Genomic DNA, 21,864 nt, shown 5'->3' on the forward strand with positions numbered 1-21,864 from the left:
TCAAAGACCTATTGTCATTAGTTCATTAAAAGATATATTGTATTGCATTTTAACATTTATATTGCTCTTACTACCCCTACGTGGGGGGTTGAATAGCTTGCCTTCGTGGGTAGCACACTACATCATGTAGGGTGTGTGGTTGGAAGGATGTTGTCTTTATTTTAATCCTGTGTGGGAAATGTACACATGTCAGCGTGATGACCACAGATGTGTGGTTGTTGTGTTATGGGACGCAGTGCTTCGGAATGTGAATTGTGAAGAATACTGGAGAAAAAGGCGTGCCATTTGTGGTTTTTAATAATCTGACAACCTTGATCAGCTCTGCAGGACCCTTTAACCGCATGCGTCTAGTGGTTTTCCCGCTGTGCGCGGTGTTTTTCAAAAAGCCGCGTTTCATGACGAGCTCAGCTCGTCATCAGCGTACGAGCGCCGTAACTCATGACGAGCTGAGCTCGTCATGAGCATCGAAGGGGTTAAGGTATTTCTTATCAATACTTCATTGTTCATTGCTTCCACACCCCCAATCTGACTTTTGTTTCTCCTCCCTCTCCTCCTGAAGCTCCTGCATTGCTCCCAAGACGTCTCCCCCACTTTATGTTGCTCCTACTCTGATGCAGATTTCTCACCCCCACCCACCATTCTGCTGCTCCCCCCCATTGAGATGTTTGCTTTATTTAAAAAAAAAATATTTATTGTAGGGCTCATCAGCTGCAGTTTGCTGCTAGCTAGATTCTTTTTCAAGGTGTGCTTTCATGCACATTTAAATTATTTGTTTTTAACATTAACTGCTTTTAGATTGGTGCCCACTTATCTTGGCACAGTAAATTTAAAAATGCTAACCCCGTCATGCTGTATGCACGCCTGTGTGTGATGATGTCTGCAGATGTGAACATCATTATGATGGACCTCCATAGAGACAAAATGCATACATTCGCATTTGTAATTACTAGATTTTTTGGGGGGCCAATGGTGCATTTTTTTCTCATGCTGCACAGCATCGACAAAAAGCATTTCTTTTCTCTTTTTGCGAATGCCTAAATGACACTTCTTCAGTCTGATTGTGTTGTGGCTGTGGGTTTCGAAAGCCACTCTCTGTGGTGAATTGGATAGCCAGACTGTTGGTAGTGTGGTCTGGGTCATGTAGAAGTAGCGATTTATATCTGTATTCATACATACAAACACACACATTTATATCTGTATTCATACATACACACATACTCACGCTTAAATATGTGTGTATGTTATATAAACATATGCCATACCTCCCTTTTCACTCCGTATTATTGATGGTAACAGCACCATCTGATCACATGTACTTTCTTGTATTACCCATGAAATAAGACATTAAATGTATCATCTCAAGTAAATACCCCCGACATCCGAGGAACTTTCTCTCAAGATATTCGTGGCAGTCCATTAAAGTGCGCTTTTCTGGAATTTCCGATTTAATGTTTTTAATACGAAAAATTAAGCACTTTCAAAGTTTTGTCTGGCTCTCTGAAAAAGAGGTCTCTCAAACCTACCCACCTTTCTTTTTTCGGAGTAGAGTGAAATTTTACCAATGCCGTGAAAAACTGTAAAACATTTTATTATTTTTTAGTTTTCTCCGGTTGAAATATAAAATATTAATGACACCATTCGACCGTAATTTCCTGCGTATTCTGAATTTATTTGTACCAAAATACATTTATCTAATTTCTTAACGTCCTACTGTTTGGAAGACTCAAGTCATGAACTCTGAGTATTATGGGTGTGCCTTCCTCTGCTTACACTCATATGAGGTGTTCTACAGTTATTGGCTGGAATATTTGCATGGAATGTGTCAGAAGGAGTCCACGTCTTCATTGCTTCAGATGGTAGATCAACGGACTTGGCTTCTTTTGTCATAAAGCATAAATCTGTTGTCCACTCACCCTTCTTATCTGAGACACATACTGACGTGAAATGTGAAAGTTTGCAAGCTGCCAGAGCAAACCTTTATTTTTCACATTGTGGTTTTACACTTTGTCTTGGCATTCCTTAAAATGCAAGGAGGGCATTCAGGTTCTTCTGCAAAATTCGGCTCTCTCATTCAGGTTATTGTATTGGAGAACCTTGCTACTTTATTTGCCGTAATCTCTACCTCAGGTATCAAACATGGTCGATCCTTTTCCCAGATGATCGTGCTTATTTTCATGTGAATCAGGACATTGCTCTATCATATTCTTTCCTAGTTCTTTCCTAGATGTAACATTTATCCGCGTTTTGAATGTGTGGATAACCCTCTGCTTCAAAGTTCCATGGCCCAATTCTCTTTTTGTAATATTTAGTGTTTTTTGGAATAAAACTTTTTAGCACTCCCTGCCTTTGGAATGCAGGCTGTGCAGTTGTGGTGTGGTGTTGTTTCTTACAGTGTTTAATTTGAGCCGGTGGTTTCCGGTGCTTGGCACTGGCACCTAATTGTCATCACTGGCACTGATGACAGCCTGCACCATTGTGGCGCTGTTTGTCTAGCTTAAAGACGAGCATAATACACAGTTGTTTATTAATTCAATATACTTTAAAAATGGCTAATACCTGGTGCCCAAGCGATTCTTCCAGCTTTGGGTTGCTTAGAATAGTCTCAATGGTTACACCAGGGGCAATGCCTGGTGCAAGCTGCAGTGGCCTTCTGACGAGTTTCCTAGTACTTACATATTTATTTTACAAAACAAGCACTGGTTTCATCCCATCCAATGGGTACTTCTAACCACAGACATGCATCCTCTAGACATTTCTAATGTTGTAAAGTGGAATGCCAGGGCTGCATCTGGCATGAATTATAATCTTTCACTGCAAGATTTTTTCGAGAACTTGTTTGGTAGGCAGGGTCTCCAGTGCGTGCACTATAAGTGTGATTATTTTCTTGCGTCTAGTGGACGATGCTTTGGTTTATTAAACTGATCACAGTAGACCATTTTTCTGTGTGTGATATTAGAGTTCTGCTGCGCAGTCATATTGTCATTTAGTATCAGCTGTTAGTTTAATAGTATAAAGAAGTTCAAATATCTAATATATGTGCCAATATTCTGCATTACAGCCAGTCCCAGCAAGAGAGTAGGACTAGGAGTAATGCCATTATCAATAAGTAATGGACGCATTACAATTAAGGTTCCCCTTGTATAAATACTGATAAGATGTCCCAAAAAACAAATTAGGATAAATACAGAAAGAAATGTTAAAAAAACTAAGCACCATAAAGCCAGGAGCCCTAATTATTATCACTCATAAATATCTAGTCCTGCAGTATTTTCAACCTTGTATGTATTAGTTTCTAAAACCTGTAGGCATGCAAGCAATTCAAGCTTTCTGTTGAAGACACAAATAAGTTTCTATAATTTATGTGGGTTTGGACCAGGCAGTTAAGGCAACACTGAGTGTTTTTCTAAAAATCTACTTTTGCACACTGAGACCAACCAGTGTAATCTACTCCTGGTAACAGAGATTTTGTTTGAAAAATGAGCTGACCGAAGGGTGTTGTTGCAAATGTACTTCAGATCCCATCTTTGCTACTTCAACCTATTTTAGTGTTTTGGGCATTTGCTTATACATTGCCTGCCCAATTGGAGTGTAAAATGTACCGTTGTTTATCGGCAGCTTTTCCAGCTTATAAAATCTGTTTGTGTAATGACACCAGGAAAGACACAGTGAAACAGAAAGTATGTTCCTGTATTGTGTGTGCAATATGAAATGAGCATTGACAACCTGATGATGAAGCTTTGCTTAGGTCCTCTCTGTTTCAGAAAAGATTCAGGCAAACCATACAGAGTACTGTCAGAAAGATGAGCAACATACATCTAAGAGAAAACCCATTAAAGTAGTAATGTTCCATATAAGAAAAGTGCTTCTTGTTTAGTAAATATTCTTAAGAGTGGTTTATAAAATATCAAAATGGCTATTCGACTGGAAATGACCCTTGTCAGCCGAAGTCCCTAGGTCTTTTGCCGAAGGAAAGATGTGGTGTTGTTGTTGCTCCACTTATAGGCTACAAAAAGGGAGGCGCTCCATATATACCAGATAAAGGATATCGAAGAGTAGTCTTACATTAAAGGTGAGCACCACATGGGCAATGACAAAGAATGGATGCCATTTTGAAAGTCCCATCTGTAATTAGTATTGTGTCAGTAGCTTCAGTTACGAGTAGATCACTAGAGTGTAGCAAACAACTTATTACTGTCTATATGGGCTGCAGTGATGGGTTTCTGGAACATGTAACCATTTATTTAGTTTCATTTGTGAAAAACAACTAAAGATGCAACCAACCCTTCTGTAAACATAGGCCATTTGAGAAATCAATTTAAGATATGTAAAAACAATCTGGGTGTTATTGATTAACAAGGTGCAGAGAGGTTTGCCGTATTTGTCAAAATGTGACATAGATGGTACAAGTGGATTCAGATTCTAGGCAGTTGTGGAAAATAAAAAGGTGACTAGCTGACACTAAACTCTGTATCATAATATGATTACAGTTAAGAGTATTGTGCTGCAAAAAAGGAGGTAAGAAAAATACTACTCTTATGCATAATACTGTGCATTCTTCATGAGAATGTGGATACAAAGAATATGGAGTGTGTCCCTGACATAAAAGAAACAATAACACAAGAAATACCAGCATGAATCATAAAGTGCATGCACCATGTACATAGAATACGGGCTGTCACTTAAAGTGTTTGTGGAGGTTGTCAGGGAATTTGAATATAAAGTAAGAAGCCTGGTAGTGGGGATGTAGGGACAGAATAAATAACTCTGGAAGGCCTGTGCCCATACCCAGGTATCCTTTAAAGACATTGTGGTGATGTATAAGTTTTGGGCTCAACACACACAACAATCACATGTGTATAATGAAGGTCTACCAAGACACAGAATGCAATTCAGAACTTGGTTTTGTGGTTTGAAGGAATCCATTCTGGGCCTCCTTCGTATGAGTGGTACATAAGATGGAGGTTAGAAAAAGTCTGCCAGGCAGGAATGTGAATGGCAGAGCTTCCCCAAAGCATTCAGAGGTACTTTGCTGTGGTCCAGACTTTGTTTGTAGTATAGGTGAAAGAGGGTCCTTTTGAATTGTAGTGACAGCCTTGCTCCAGTCCTGCACCAATCTGCTAAGGTGCTACCTCAGTAGGTGGTGAGGCAGGTGAATGAGGATGCCGTTCCCTCTTTTGTGCCTTTGGTTTGGGTCCCTGTGATAGGAAGCATACCGGCCACTAGAAAACAAAGACCCTATTACGAGGAGTCTGGGAGGAATATGAAAATAAAGGAACTGCCTGAAATGGTCTCTACAGGTGGACTGGGGGAAAACGCAAGCTATGTCTGCAAACTTGGTGTTAGTATTACGAAGAAACCCCCAGTCATCGTACCAGGATTTCTCAGTTACCATTGGAATGGTCCCACAATGCAATACACCTAAGCTCCGGCAGTTGGTGCCAATTCCCGTTTGCCAGGTTTGGGAATAGGAACTTGGAGGATCTGCACCCTGCCAGGATAAGGTGCCTTTGCCGTTTATGATGAAATGAAACCACTAACTGTTAGGGAGGGGTACTAATGTTATTCCTGCATGAAGGAGAGACTGCTAGAAGATTAGGGTCTCAAGCAAGGAACTGTGCGGGGAGAACTAGGCATTGCTTTTGCAGGGACAGATTTGCACCACCAAGCCTTGTAGTGTGCCTCATAACCATGGGCCCCCTGCTAGCCAGAGTGAAGCAACTCACTCGCGGGAACTCTGCTTACTGAGGGCGCTCTTTTCTCCTCTGGCTCAGTTCGTGAAGATGCCAGAGATGCAAATGTGACTGCAAAGGACATGATCAGCTAAGAAGTGCCACAAGGACCTGGCTGCATTCAGACGTTCAACCACTACAAGGAAGCTCGCCTAGACAATGAGACACGACAAGGAGATCTTGACTGCACTTCAGTGGTTTCAATCTCCATCCACCTGATCACCACTACAGCCAGGTGTGCTTTCTTTTTTGGGGGGGGAAGGCGGATAGCGGTTTGAGCATTGGGCACGAGGAAGACCATGGAAAAGGATTTCCCTCCTCCACCCGGTGGGAGAAAAGGCTGGTTACCTGTTCCTGCATTTCCCTCTTTCGATCACTGTGAAGGTACACACCAGTGTAGTACTACTCCGCCAGGAGGGTATCACAAGAAACTGCAGTTCCAGTATCATGTAAGGTGTTGTCACTCCCCAAAAAGTGAAACAGAACACTCATCAGCAAGCACAGCACCCGCAGGTGCAACCAAGGTTGCGATTACCACAAGGTAACTGGTCGTTGGCGCTGGGGCAGATAGACCAGTGCTGAAGAACTTACCACAGCTTAGCAGCCAGATGTACAAACATCAGCTCCATCAAATGTCTTGGTAATATGGCTAGTTGCGGAAAGAGGACAGAGGTTTGCAACACAAGGTCTGTTAATCTGGAATGATTTCTCTGTGTGTTTGAGATACAAGAAAAGCACATTTCAGAAATGTCTAAGGAGACGAATTACAAAGAGCTTTTGAAGGATGTAAAGTAGTATACTCCTGTAGTATATTTTTTTACATACTCTTATGTGCCTTTGTGAATTGTGTTCACAACGTCCAAATCCCTATTCGTGAAAGTGCAAAGAGGACACACTGCTTTCTGTTTTGTACTAATTGTATAGGAATATTCCCCAAAAAGTCAATTTCTTCCCATTTTTGATATTTTCTGTCAAATTCACAAAACATGTAAGCGTACCTAAAACACACTGCAAGAGTGCTACTTTACATACTCCAAAATGCCTTTGTGAATAGGGCCCTAAAATCCCAATAACCCCCTTTTGTTTTGCCAATCCTGATGGCTGAAGTCTTCTCAATTTTGTCAAACTGATTCATTATGCTACTTTGGCTGCTCTGCATGTCTGGGGCGTAATGTAAGCCCCTGCAGCGCAAGAAAAAAAAATCAGCCCTTCATGGGGCCCCTAATCCATTCTAGAGGGCCCCATTCAGCCCAAGGCCAATGAATATATGTGTGAAATATGGGAGACTCGTCACATTCTGCAGGGGGCCCCCATCATTTTACCTTCCACTGCTGCACGATGTGTCTAAAATTTGTAACAAAATATCTGCATGTGTAGGTTGTTCGAATACAGAAAAAAACGCATGCAGTTTACACAATTTGTTGCTCATATGTTATGATTTCTAATCATATGTCTTATTTTCCAGTGCCTAGTAGTAATTTAGTGTACATGGTAACAAAGGTAGATGTGCCGTACAGGTAATGTGTCGTGTACAGCAAGAAAATAAAAATACTCTCTTGCAATTGAAATTAAAATTCTAAATAGGTTTGTTAAAGCCATGGACTAAGGTTCACCAGAATCCCTCGAAAGTGATTATTCAGCCGTGCTCTTTCTAGGGGACGCTATGGTACATTTTAAAAGCAATCAATTTGTACATCAAAGCTTGCTGTATCAGTTTAATTTATCCATAGAAAGCCAGACTGATTACTAGTGACTTGCTCATGAAACATTAATAAAGCATTGTGTTCGATGCTAACATGATTATGGTCTGACCTCAGTGATGTCACAGAGGACAGAAGCGGTAAGAGTCCCTGATAACATTACGCTAATGCTAGCTTCATCAATCATAATCAAGCCGCTTTGGAAAGCCTTCCTCGGATGAGCATCTGCAGTCCTGCTCGGGCCTGCAGTCCCCGCAGACCCGCTCTGGAGCCGGGGCCAGAAATAGCACGCCCCGCCCGTAGCACCACAGCCTCCGATGGAAGCTGGGACTTCACGCTCGCACGTTAAGGTTTCATGTGCACCGAACAGGCCCATGCGGGACATTATTAAAGAGCTTTGTTGGGACAAAAACGGAGCCCCTCTCCGTTTTAATGTTCATATTTTAGGTTTGCTCTGCCATACAATAAAAGTCTTTCTGGATTTGTTAAAACATGAGGTGATTGGAATCCTGTAGCTATTCCAGTTACATTTAATCAATATAATATTTTCTTTTCTTCTCCACAGTGTTATTTTTTATTCAGTAGAAACTTCCTCGGCTAAATTAGAAGCGCTATTCTGTTACTTTTCTTTGCTGCAACATGTTTTCCTTTTCAAATGCTGCCATATTTGCTTCTCTAGACTGCAGGCCGCTGTGACACCCGGGATTATGGCACGAACGGGTTTTTCAGTGTGGTTGCATGATAAAAATAATAATTAAAACATATTTTTTTTAGCATAACATATACATGTTATCCAGCTTAAAAAGACTCATTTCACATAATATTAATACTGTGTTCAATATATTTCATCCTCAGGAAGGAAGAAAGGCTGAGTTACAGCTGTTTCGATGCAGACACAATTTTCCGCAGCAGGTGCTACACTCACTGAGCTATGTTACTAGCCTACTGTCATTCTGAAAGACATATATGAATAATGCACTGCATTAGATTTCCAAGGAAGACTTCTGCAGTCACCTTGAAGTTTCCTTGGCATTAAACAAAAATATTCCTGAATTCCTCAAGATGTTCACGCTACCTGCCTGCTTGCTCTCTCCCAACTTGTGCTGGTCCAAGTACATCTTTTGGAACTGGAGACAGCTGTCATGCAGTGGACCTGTTTTCTGCTACTGTTGATGATAATCTGAAATCTGTTCTTATTTAAACCGGTGCGTTTTTATGCAGGCTTGTGGTTGGCTTTAAATGACCATTTTGTGGAGTCACCCACATGCTCTCCGGCCTTCAGTCGCCTTGTACTTTAACAGGGCGCAATGCTCAATTTGCCTTTGTGAGATAGCGAAACTTGCTCACAAAATAAGCTTTATAAATCATGCTCAGCGAGAGCACAAAAGCAAACTGAAGATCCCAAAACATAGGTAATGGATAGGACTGTGAAGAATTCCTCAAAGGAGCAAAACATGGACCAGATTTAGGGTTCCAAAAAACCACTTCAGCTAAGGTTTACTGTAACAATTCAAGAGCAGAATGGTTCTCAAGTCAATAAACACAAAAATGCTCAGATAGTATGCTGCCGGCTAGATCGTGAGCAATAGACCAAAAACTCAACCAAGAAACATTATGAGGCAAGAGACTGAGGAGGCGTGCTCCATTTATAATTCCCAAAAAAGGAAGGAGTTTTTGCAAATGACTTAAATGTTCATATCCACCATCTTGGTTTGTAGTCTCTGGTGTTTAAAAATAGTTGGAATCAATTTCAGTTGCATCTATTATATTGCAGATGTGTTAGAAAGGTAAAGATCATGTATTTCTAATAGTTGTCAATGTCAGAGGAACTATCATGGTAGATGAGATACATGACAATTTATGTGGAATGTCTCGGACCTTAGTGTGTGTTCACTCAACCTTTGTTTGGCTCTGCTCACACTCCACCGCAAGACCTCTCATCTTAAACATAACTAGGTAAAGAGTCACCCGTTTCACTCTAGCCTGTCAACGGCCATCTTCGTCACCCTCTTTTTCCGTACTCTGGCACAAAGTCACCTAACCTGGGGGATTCGTAGTAATTTTTAGAATAGCGTCAAGCAACTTTTATTCCGTTTCTGTCACACTGTGCATTGTCAGATCTCAAGGAATGTTATCCCTTGGCTTGGTTTATGGCAGAAACATTTTAAAAGTGTTATAGCTTACATCAGTTTGATTCCTTTTGTAGGTTCCTTAATGTGATTTTAAGGACTAGACGCACCCACAAGGATCAGAGATGGATTTTTGACAGAGTTTTGAATTTGAATTTGTGACACTTTTGAATGACTAAAAGTCAAAGTACAATTTCTGTTTGCAGCACAAACTCACCACTGAGGCTATAAGACATGCATCATGACTTTGTATTCTCTCCTATTGCTTCACACAGACAATCAGCTTTTCAGTGTAATAGGCAGGGCCAACAGTTCCCTCACTGTTATGAGTAGATCCAACTCTGATCCCTTATTCCTATTGATTTGAATCCATTAAGTTTTCAGGTCTTTTAGGGACCGCGTTGACTATATCATTAAGAAAATCATGAACTTTACCTTTTCAGGTGCGAACGTATTCAATACTTAGATTTACTTACTATTAATGGAAAGAAAGTTATATGATCCTCCTCCACATCTGAGCTAGTTGCTTAAAGAATGCAGTCATTTACATCCATGTTGGGGAAACTTGATTCATAATTTTACCTACTCACAAAGGTGGTTGTATACTGAATTAAATTACAACATAGAGCACAGACACTCCACCCATTTTAAAATCACTATGCAGGTGCTAAATTCTCCATTGTAAAATTTCTTTTTCTAAAACCCTTATTTTCTCTGTTGACACCCAGAATACTGCATTTTCAACTTGCGTACAACGTTACAAATTATACATAGATCAATCTGCTTGAACTCTGTAGGGTGTACACTTGATCCATCGAAACGTAGCTGCTAAACAAGACACTGCAGTTGATTGACCAAACCCAACATGCATGACAAATAGCTGAAAAACGGTATGCCTGCCAAAGACCATGACCTTAAAACATAAGACTTACTAGGCCAAGTCACTAGCCAAATAAAAACTTTATTGGGCCAAAAGTCCATATGATCATAACACATACATAAAAAACATACAGTACGAATATCCTTCAAAATAACAGGCACATAACATTTTTCAATCATCCAATAAAGAGTATTACATTGGATTTCACATCTTATCTAGATGTAAAAGTAAATTTTTCTAAAATTTAATAATGAATAACACAAACCCAGCGAACCCAGGGATTGCAGAAATATTAGCCCTTCCTTATGGAGTCTCAGGTTTGGTTTGTGTAAAATTGGAACCAGCAAAGAGTGTCTCGGCTCAAATATAAAGTTAAAAATAAAATAAAATGGCTAGTGCTTTGTATTGAGGTGTCATATCAAATCAAATCAAATCAAGCAAATTTGTAAAGCGCGCTACTCACCCGCTAGGGTCTCAAGGCGCCGGGGGGGGGGGTAGCTACTGCTCAAACAGCCAGGTCTTGAGTTGTTTCCTGAAGGAGAGATGGTCTTGGATCAGTCGTAGGTGGGTGGGGTGGGAGTTCCACGTCTTGGCCGCCAGGTGGGAGAAGGATCTTCCTCCGGCGGTGGATTTGCGAATTAGTGGGACGGCGGCGATGGCGAGGCTGGCGGATCGGAGCTGGCGGGTGGGTGTGTAGAATGTGAGGCGACTGTTGAGGTATTTCGGGCCCATGTCGTGGAGAGCCTTGTGTGCGTGGGTGAGGAGTCTGAACGTGATCCTCTTGCTGACGGGGAGCCAGTGCAGGTCTTTCAGATGGGCAGAGATGTGGCTGTGACGAGGGATGTCCAGGATGAGTCGTGCAGAAGCGTTCTGTATGCGCTGGAGTCTTTTCTGGAGTTTGGCTGTGGTTCCAGCGTAGAGGGTGTTCCCGTAGTCCAGTCGACTGGTGACGAGGGCCTGGGTGACCGTCTTCCTGGTTTCGGTGGGGATCCAACAGAAGATCTTTCGGAGCATCCAGACAACCCCTATTGTGGGAAAGGCACATTTGAAACGCAGCGTTCCAAGCCTAAGAGTAGTTAGCCAATATTGATATGCTAGATTTTCAAGCCAACCTCAGTACGGCTCAGTGCGACGTGTTGTGGATACATGAGCATACCTGATAATTGAGTCCTTGACCTGGGCACTTTCCAGGCGAGTATTTATAAAATGGTCCATATAACATTGTTTAACGAGCAGCTTGTTTTCGAGCCCAGTCATAGTGGGGTTGTCGTACAGTTCCATTAAGCTAGTGTCTCGAAGATGTCTTTCACGTAGAATAACCATGGTATTTGGTTGGCCATATCTAATGACAGACAATCGGCAATACAGGTCCCAGACAATCGGCAATACAGTTCCTGGTGACAGCGGCCTGGGGTGTGCCACAAATTCTAACCCAAAGTAATAATGGAGCCAGGCCAATCATGTCCTCAAGATATGTCAGTCCCAGTTCTTCGTGATATATTAGAGCGGGTGTACTTCCCAGGGAACTGACAACAGTCTGTAGGTGAAGCAGTTTTCTACTCTTTGGAGGATCCCTGAATAATTATAACCCCACAGCCCGGCACCGTATATTCCTGCCGAGATGCACTTTCTTCTATATAGGCTCAATATTTCTATTATTGATTTATTTTGCAGCTTTTGGGTGAAGGTAAATATGGCTTCAGTATTCCTAGTAAAAGACCGAAGTCTTAATATTAAAAGCGCTGCCTTACCAAGCATTGTAACAATCCCAACAAAAGCACTGCCAGCGCCATGAAAAATTCCCTGAAATACCGATGTAATCAGAATCAGATCACACATCTCTACTCATTGGTGAATGTGCTCCTAGACTTTAAAGTTCTCGATCAAATTCACAAGCTCTCATGCAAGAATTAAACCCATATTCAGCAATTCATTGCTACAAAAACCACATTCAAATGTAGTTTACTCAAAGTACATTCATCCAAAATGTCCCACCAACTTGCACTGATTGTAGGCTCATGGACCACCTTCTAATCTCGGCTTCACCTTAAATTTGCCTATATTTTTGTTACTGATATTGCATCTTACAACCATCCTAGAGTATGTTTGCTAAGAGAAGCTGAGGAGGAAAACTTCACCTGAAAAGGTATTTTCTTTCAGTGTTAAGATCTACGTTATCAGGCTGATGCAGCTAAGAATGAAGAAGTTAGTCAGCTGTATGAACCTTGAAAGGTCAGCATTCTGTTTTTTGTGCTCACTTTAATGTAATTTGGACAGAATTGATTAGGATCCCTTTGCACGGCTACTTGGTGAACATGCTAATAACTTGTTAATTTTTCACTAAAGGGTTGGCACTCCAAGCCACGCATCTGCTTCATACAAGCACAGCAGCACCATGGCAAATCTTCACATAATTTTTCCATGTTAGAAACTCCTTCAACCAGGTAGAAATTCACCACCAGCCGTCTGGATACTGATGAATCACAGAAAGTTCAAATTCTAGGCAGCATGCTGAAGGTATAGGGTACTGTAGCTTCATGAATGATCGTCTCCCAGCAGCTTCCCATTGGTATTCATCCATGTTCAATCCCACTATGGAAGCTTATGCTGCCAGCTTTGTGGGCATCATGCACCTAGGTTTTTCTCATCTTTTCACAAGAAGCCGAAAAACTGTAGAAAACTAGTGACTATTAAAAAATTCCCACTAACTGTTTGGCTATTATTCACCATTATGTCTCAGAATGTTATTGGTCTTAGATTCCAGATACCCAAATAGGGATATGTTAAAAACAAACATATCTGCATGAAAGCATTAGATCTACAGTTCTTGCAAAATTCAATATCTCGCAATGCATCCATCTTGTGACCACACACAGAGGTATTTTTAATACTTAAATTTACAACCACTGATCAGAACACTACATGCCAACCTGTAGGTGGTTCTGTGATTTATGTGCAAGTGAAAGAAATATCACTGTAGCCTTCAAGGGGAATGTGAACAATAATTATGTGACATACACAGGATTCTCACAGTAATAAATCTCTAACCTCTATGAACGAACAATTACTGCTAAGATTCATAATTAGAGCGAAATGGCAAATTATGCAAAAGTGGATCACCATGAACCGGCCTGTCACGAGTCGTGGACAAATGTACCAGAATCCATGGTGTTCAAGCTATTAGATCCCAGCCATTAGAGATAGAGTAGTAAATAAATAGAGTAAGACCTGGCTATATTCGAATGAAGGAGCCTCCTTTACGTATGATATTAATGTGAGAGCCGGAGCTTGTTTTTCATCAGCCACAGGGAAACACTGTTTACAATAACTTGCCTTCCACCACATTTGATATCTTCTGAACTAACGTGCACTGCTGGACATATGATACTTAAACTTAGGAATAACAGCCAAACGTCATTATCTATCACAAGGACTATATAGTCCAATGAAGATGTATAGGAAGATTAATCTTTATTGTTTTAAACTTCTTCAAAAAATGTAAAACATTTGGTACCTAATCATAAAATCCTTGCTCCAAAGAGCATGGCACACGGGCAATAACTGACCGGACATAAGCGAACAAACCCTCTTTATAGCCATGTTTTCTCAACTGCATGAGAAGTAGTCTCAAGTTAAAAAAATAACACCCAAATGTAAACATGTTTTACTGTGTACTGCATTAGGCTGATATAAACCGTTGTTTTTCTCACTTGCTTCACACATTTTCCTAAGAAATTGGTTAAAACTTTACATTTTGTCTTCATTTGACTAATGTTAAAACACTAACGGCCTTTAATACGGTGAATGTTGTTCAGTTTTAAATTCTGATTACAAACTTTGATAACTTTGTTTTGTTGGTGCTAACATGTTGTGTAAAACAAAACTGATGGTAAAATTGCAGGAAAGACATTGAAACATATTTAAACGAAAGCTAATGTTGCTTTCGGTATTGAACATTTTTTATTGAAACACATAATGCTTGCTTCCACTTCGTCTTTCATCCATTGCCTCTTAATATCCAGAACACAAGCATGCCACACAGCGTAATTAAGGACAAACAAAAGAAATTGATGCTGACTGGGTGATGAAAGCAGCAAAGGAAGTCTGAAGTGCAAAGGTTTCCGCAGACAGAAGGGGCCTGCCTTTATTCCAGTCCCAAGGTTAAAGCGTGCTTAACCTTTTTTACGTTAGGACTCTAGCCCAAGGACTTCAATATGTGGTTTCAGGTCTGCAGACCAGACCTACAATTTCAGAAAATGCCTGCCCCAGCGACTGCAATAAATCTTTACGACACATGGCCATTTGACAAAACTGCCAAAAATTTGTAGCAGCAAATTTGCAGGACATAAACAAAATATTTGGTTGTGTCCGAATACATAGGTAGACTGGTAGATTTTATTTTAATAGAATTATTCGTACTTAAGCTTGTTGTCACACTAGTCTATTTTTAAAATTGTTACCCTAATTTATTGAAAATATGTTGAAAGCGTGAACTCTTTACACGCTTTACGGTATTAAATGACTAAATGAGGAGGGGACTTTTATAGTGAAGAGCTGTGAACTCAAGCTGGTAGGTAAGTGTCCTGGATCGTACAATTTTGGTCAAGGCGAGATACCACATTAAAAACAATAGTCTATCACCTTATTACACATTGGAAGTTTCATCTTCTGTTCGCTACTGTAGGATAAGTTTAGTTTGTGCTATCAAGCTTTACCACTTTAATTTGATTTCTTCAGATGAGGAGGTCTTCACTCTCTACTAATAGTATATTTTATTTCTTAATTCGTCTTTTATTGCCATTTGATTATCCTTATCCGTGTCTCCGCCTGTATTTCTTTCAGTTGTCTCTACGTCTGCTTAGCAGAGGCAGAGCCCCTGCGTGCCGTAGCATCACTTGCTCGCTATCCTGGTCACCATTTACGTTTTGATTTACTTTATTTGCTTGCTTTCCAAATGTTAATTTTTTTTAGTTTACCATACCTTTAGTACGTCTATGTACTCTTCTTCCACTGGAGCTGGAGGTCGCTTGGACTCCGAAGTACACTTAGACTCAACTGGTTTGGCGAACTTCCATGCAGTAAAGGGTGACCAGCCATTCACCTTCAGCAGTATATGGAAATGAGCGGCGTTTTCAATACCTCTAGGGCCGGCTTCTAGCCCTGCGTGAACTTTAAGGCAGTGGTGTTTATTGTGCTAAATAAGCTCAGATAAGAATGAATTTTGGCAGTGTCATGACCCTGATCTCACACTGGACTTTCAGTGGCTTTTTGACAACATCAACCACCCACTCCTATTGTAGTGCAAAGGTGAAGCTGGTTTTCAGGATCTTGTCCTAAATTTAATAGAGTCATTTCTGTCCAACAGATTTGTATCATTAATGTCCTCTTACAAATCACTTTCAATCAATTTCAATCAATACCTGTGAGATGAGTTAACTATTCAATTTTGATTTGATTTTGACTGCTATGTTGCATGTGATGCATAATGGATGTTCTTCATTCACACAGATGTAAGCCAATCATTCTTGAATTTCAGAGACAACTGCACTGTTCTCAGTGCCATCTGTTGGTGGACCTCGACAGTATATCACAACCTAAGACAATCTAACATTGTACTGATTCTGGCCACTCTTTCTACTATGGGATCCAAAATTCTCAGCCTTTTTTATGCATTATTGCCAAATATATTTGAGTGTCTTTAATCCTTTGTCTTGTAAACCATATCTTCTCATTAGGCCCATAAATCAGCATGGTGGGCAAAGGTTGCTTTGCTCACTGCAGGTGAGTCTTATCATTGCTACAATTTACTCACCACACATCAATGAATTTGTTACTTACATCAACTCTCTACTTTTGGCATGTTCGAAATCTGTCAAGTCACAAAAAGTGTGCTAATTTCTTGCCTTGGTTGTGTTGTCTTCTTTGGTTACCAGACCATAAGCACATCAAATCACTCGCTGGAGATTGATGTTCTCCAAGCAATGACTTATTGTTATTTAGTTTATAAATACTGAACCAACCAAAATAGTGTATTGTCCATTTGCAACTTTCCCTCTTCGAAAAGAACAGATAGGTGGCATACCTTTCTGATGTAAGAGGCGCATCAGTGGTACTCTTCGACAGAAAGCCTCCAGACACACCCTGATCATTTCTTTTTGTAACTTGGCTTGTACCCCAGGCATTTCCCTCAATAACACCAAGACTTAATCTCGAGCCTGATCTTTACTCTGTGCAACATTTATAACAACATTACATATTGTACTTGTGTGCTATTTTGCTCCTTTTCCATTTGTGGTGAGCAGTGCTGTCTGACAGCAATAAAATAATTGTCTACTTTTTGTCTACGAAGAAAACATGATCATTCTGCCAGTTTCTTTTACCAGTGTAATCTTCCTGAGAAAGGCTTGAACAGTAAGACACATACCCAGTGGATGACAGTCGATGTTACACGTAAGGGTGCAGGACTCGCTATAAGAAACCGGGTTTCTCGAAACTCATTTACATCTTTAAAGATTATGGTACATATGAGAAACACCTGCATAAATCAGAGCAGCCCCTTAATGCTGACATCAACAGCAGTTGCACGTGAATGAATAATAATTCTCCGGGTCTTGCTTTTTCTACACTTCACAAGCTTTACATATTCACATGACTGAATCACCCGCTAGGAGATAATCATATTTCCTTTTCAGGATGAGAAAACTGCATTTAGACAAGAATTCTACTTGTAGCCCACCATCCTTAAAGGTGAGCCCCTGCCATTTGAAAATGGGAAGACCTACCTGCTGGACATGACTGGTCCACAAGTAGAGACATAGGGCCTGATTACAAGTTTGGTGCTCCGATGGAATGCCGAACTCATTGTCCGACCGACATATACCAAGTTTGGGACTGCACGACCACTGTAATTGCTTGGGAATCCTTGATCCTCGGTGGTGTTGCAGCCGTGTGAGGCTGCTGCCAAGCATAGTAGGCGTTTACCCACTGCGTCCCTTTTCATGGCAGTGAGCCTGCCATAAAAAGGAGGGCGTGAGGAAACTAAGGGGGCGCTACAGGGCCCCCTGTTTCCTCTTTGTATGGTGGTGCATGCAGGGGGGCACATGGTGCCCCCCGTCGTCTGTGTGCACCCCCTGTTCCTGCACGGAAAAAAATCACAACATTGTGCATTTTGGTCCATGCGGGAACGGGCTGCGGTGGTGCCTTTCAAAGTCTCTCCTATACTGGCTCTCCTATGAGCCGAAGAAAAGCACCTCAGTGGAACTACTGCCGCAAGACCGCCTGACCTGTATTCCAGTCAGAATACAATGCGAGTGGGGCACTGGCGTGGCAGCCCGCTACAAGACCGCTAAACTCGTAATCAGGCCCATAGTCATGAATATGAGAGTACACATTTGTGAGGGTCAAAATGTCCCATGTCAATATGCAGCCGCATATTCTTTGGCTAAGGGTCACCACCTGCAGGTTCTGCCCTACATTGCGCACCCACCCCTGCATACATAACAGAGCAGTGGGTGCACATCCGCTGCTATGTTTTTTATTCGCCCCCTTTTCACCCATGGAGAGCAGGCCCATATTGTTCTGTATGTGTGAATGCTTAAATTTACATTTATGATGACATACGTGTCTAACTGAGCTCCTGTCCCCGGTGATCAGTATGTTGATCCTGCGTGCTGACGGAGACCATTAAATGCCCTCATTCCGTCCATCGACTCCCATGGAGCCTGCAGAGGAGTCTGCTCTCAAAAATTGTGCTGGCCACCGTAAGTAGACACGGACGGGATTGGCGGCGGTGAGACGCAGATAAGACAAGATGGCGGTCGCTGCTCGCTCGGCCCACTAAAGACCAAGATGGGTGAGGGTAGCCCACCGTCATTCGTGAGGCCTCTTGGGTCTGCAAGGTGGGGCATGACCCTCCCGGGATGACACAAGAATTAGTAGGCCTGCTTCATAGTGGATGGGGCCGGCCGAAGTAATCCTAGGCCCCATAGCCCGGACCAGAATGACCTACTCCTCGCCACATGGACTCGCCTGCTGTCTGGAACAACCAACCCAGACCAGCTGCGGTGACTGAGACCACGGAGACACTCCACATCCTTAACTAATAAGCTGAAGAAATGTGTGGCCTACCGGGCTGCTTATGCTGCCCATCCGTAAAGTAGGTCAGGGCCCCATGGAAAAAAAAACCCTAATTGTGACCAGCGGTTCAGTAAGGAACCATCTCTTGGCCTTCTGTGCTTCAGGCTCCACTCCCCTGTGATTTTTTTTATCTCCATGCAGGCCTGGATGGCGTGAGATAATCTAGCGATACAACAAACACAATGTAAAATGCCAAATTTACGACCCCGGCATTGGATGCAGAAAGGACCACTGGACATTCAGGACAGACTTTGCAACTATCTGGGACTATCGACTCCTCCACTATTTTGCAGGCTATATAGGCCACTGAACGATCCTGGAAGCAAAAATAGGAGAAGTGGGGTTGGAGGTGTCACTGCTTCAACAGGATTTTCGCGGAGTGACTGACCGTCTCGCAACTGGAAAACAAAGTGAAGGAACTCTCAAGTATGGTGTCTCATCTTTCCAACACCACATGTACCTTGGAGAATTGAGCAGCGGATGCAGAAAATAGAGCAGTGAAATTTCCAGAGGAACTGAAGGCTTCTGCCCCAGAGACATTCCTTGAACACTGTATCGCATCATGGGTCCCCACGGACTGTATGCCGTCCTGCTTCATCATACAATGTGCCCACAGATACATGGCATAGATGTCCCCATCTCCCTCAAAACCCCACCATGCCCTCTTGTAGCAAAGCTCCTCAATTACACAGAGAGATATGATCATGAATGAGGCTCGTCGGGTGAGAGACCTGCTGTTCCAGTCTCACAGCATAATGATCTTCTCTGATTACACACACCAAGTACAACAGCAGAGGAAGTCCTTTGACAAAGTCAAGCAGAAATTTAGGGCCCTCAACCTGCAATACATGCTCATTTATCCAGCAAAACTCAAGGTGATTCATTTGGCAGCATGGGACTGGCCAACTGAACAGCGTCAACTTTAGAGCAACCAAACCCTCCCTTGCGGCACATCTGATAACCGTGCCGGCCTGAATCGGTCAGCAGCACAAGGGGGCCAATGTGGATCCTGCAGACAGCGATGAATAACCTCCCTTCAGGAGCTGACACTCACCGAATTGGACGATACTCTTGACTAAAGACACAAATAATTTCCCATCTGCACCGTAATATCCTTTTCATATGATGCCTCTGCCCAGCCTATGTGGGACACTTCGATATGGACAACCAACTAGTTTGTTTGAAGGGCAACAGATGCTTCTGGGGGAAGTTTGGGGAGGGTGTATTTGTGAGAGGGAGTTATCTATGTTTGCCTGATTAGGCCTATTCTTGTTTAAAAGGTTTGTTTTACTCACACCAGTCATTACCGGACCACCACCCTTCCTCTTGTGCACCACAGCCTCTCACTTACCACACACAAGTCTACTACACAGATTGTAGTTGCTTATACCAAATAACTTCCAGATCCCACGTTCCCAATGCGTTACTTTACAATCGTGACCTGGAATGTGATTGGCCATAATGACCCTACCAAACAGACTGCAGTTCGCCAAAAGGCACACCCCGGTGGTGTTCCAGGGATTCTGCTCATGCACAGTACTATGCGCAGGAAACCAGGACCTCGGTGTATTGTGGTGTACCAAAGACCCACCTCAGTGCCCAGAACAACGATCCGACTAGCATTAGTGTCTCATTCATTCTCCGTACTACAGCAAAGCTACCAAAGATTAGATAACCTAGAACATGCGACTTAGGAAACTTTGCAGGAATAGTGGGAATCAAGAAAACTCTTTCGTTCTAACTCTCATACCAGTCCACAATGCGAGTAATCAGAGACACGGTATAGTTTAAAATGTTTATTTTAACTAACGTGCTCAAAGATGCAATACTTTCGCGAATATTAACAAACAGATGCATAAGAATAATACAATCAGCATTGTTACAATTCCATAAAACACAAAAGGGGAAATCATATTATAAATGACCGTGGAAACAGGATTATAGCGCTGTTACCACCCTCCCTGTGCTCGGAGCTAGTTTTAATTAATAATTGAAGAAGACCTCTAGGCTTTGACGGTGGACCCCATACCTCCAAGATCGGATGGGATGAATCACATCCCAGGCAAGAACAGCTCCTCGATGTTGGAAAGGTTGTCTCCAAGTCCCTCCTCATGCATGCAATGCAATATTAAAAGCACCCGAGCAGCTGCATTTTCTGTTATGTCTAATGTGCGTGGGACTGATCAATATGAATTAACAGCATACATTGTTATTCAACCTTGGACCCGCTGTGCAGACTGAGGGCACAGAGCGCGCCTAGATTTGTGAAAAACAGACAGTTCTCATGTGAAAGAGCGCAAGCATGTTCTTTACGAGAGCCATATAGTGTTGTGTGCGAAAGCAGCAAAATGATGTTTAAGCATATACCTCACTTATGCTAACATAGAAATGTGTGGAGTTGATCCCGTATCCTCACTACAGTGGTTATGCTCCTGCAGGAAACAGCTGTCCCATTTTTGCCTGATGATATACTAGGTAGGTACTTGATTGTGGAGGGAACCATGGAACGGTGCCCTCTCTCTCTCTCTCCTGGGCGTTTACGTCCCCCCACTTTTCAACAAAGTTGCACTAGTGAAGCTCTGTGACCTGATACTAGTACTGCCCTCAGGCATCAGAATTGCAAGAGGGTATTTCGCTGATGTTGTAGACCCGAAGATGGACCCTGCAGGAGTTCAGAGAAAAGGGAGGAGGGGGGTCCAGAGGCTGTCTGCAAGGATGGTATGTGGCTATATAATGCCTGGAAAATGTGGAACCCCAGCAAATGGCCATTCACCAACTCATTGACAGCACACAAAACTCTCACACATTGACCTCCTCCTGCTGCCAGTACCTAATTTGTCCTGCACTACAGGAGCGCACATTTTACCCCGGGAATTTTGTATCACTCCCCGGTCAGCCTCCAAATCAGCTCCTTGAGAGAAGGCACCTGCCCTATTTTCCTTCCTAACTATTAATAAAGATTCTGTCTCTTTGCCTGGCACTCTATGGGCAGCCGAAAAGGCTGCCTTGTGAGGCATAACCAGGACCTACTTGAAGGGCAAGGAAGGTGAGGTGGGGCAGCAGGTGACCAACCTGGAAGTTGAGATCATGAACATAGAACTGTTAAAAAGATGGCCATCTGAGCCTACAATCAGACACCTGACTACAGCCAGGGCATCACTCTGCCAACTAGCTTTCAATGAGGTCCTTAAATGCCTGGAGGCGTCACCCAAAGGGTGTAGGTGACAAATTGAGCAAACTGTTTTACTGGCAAGCAGTGAGGGATACCATCCCTCACACAGTCCCATGGG

General features: G+C 42.3%; 1 protein-coding gene across 7 annotated transcripts in view; it reads left to right on the forward strand.

The window, feature by feature from the left end:
- Nucleotides 1-21,864, forward strand: part of NBEA (neurobeachin) — a 1,787,704-nt gene that overhangs the window by 1,602,063 nt on the left and 163,777 nt on the right. The gene's annotated exons all lie outside the window — the stretch shown is intronic.

The sequence above is a fragment of the Lissotriton helveticus genome, chromosome 8 (assembly GCF_964261635.1).
Source record: "Lissotriton helveticus chromosome 8, aLisHel1.1, whole genome shotgun sequence".
In the NCBI taxonomy this organism is placed as follows: domain Eukaryota; kingdom Metazoa; phylum Chordata; class Amphibia; order Caudata; family Salamandridae; genus Lissotriton; species Lissotriton helveticus.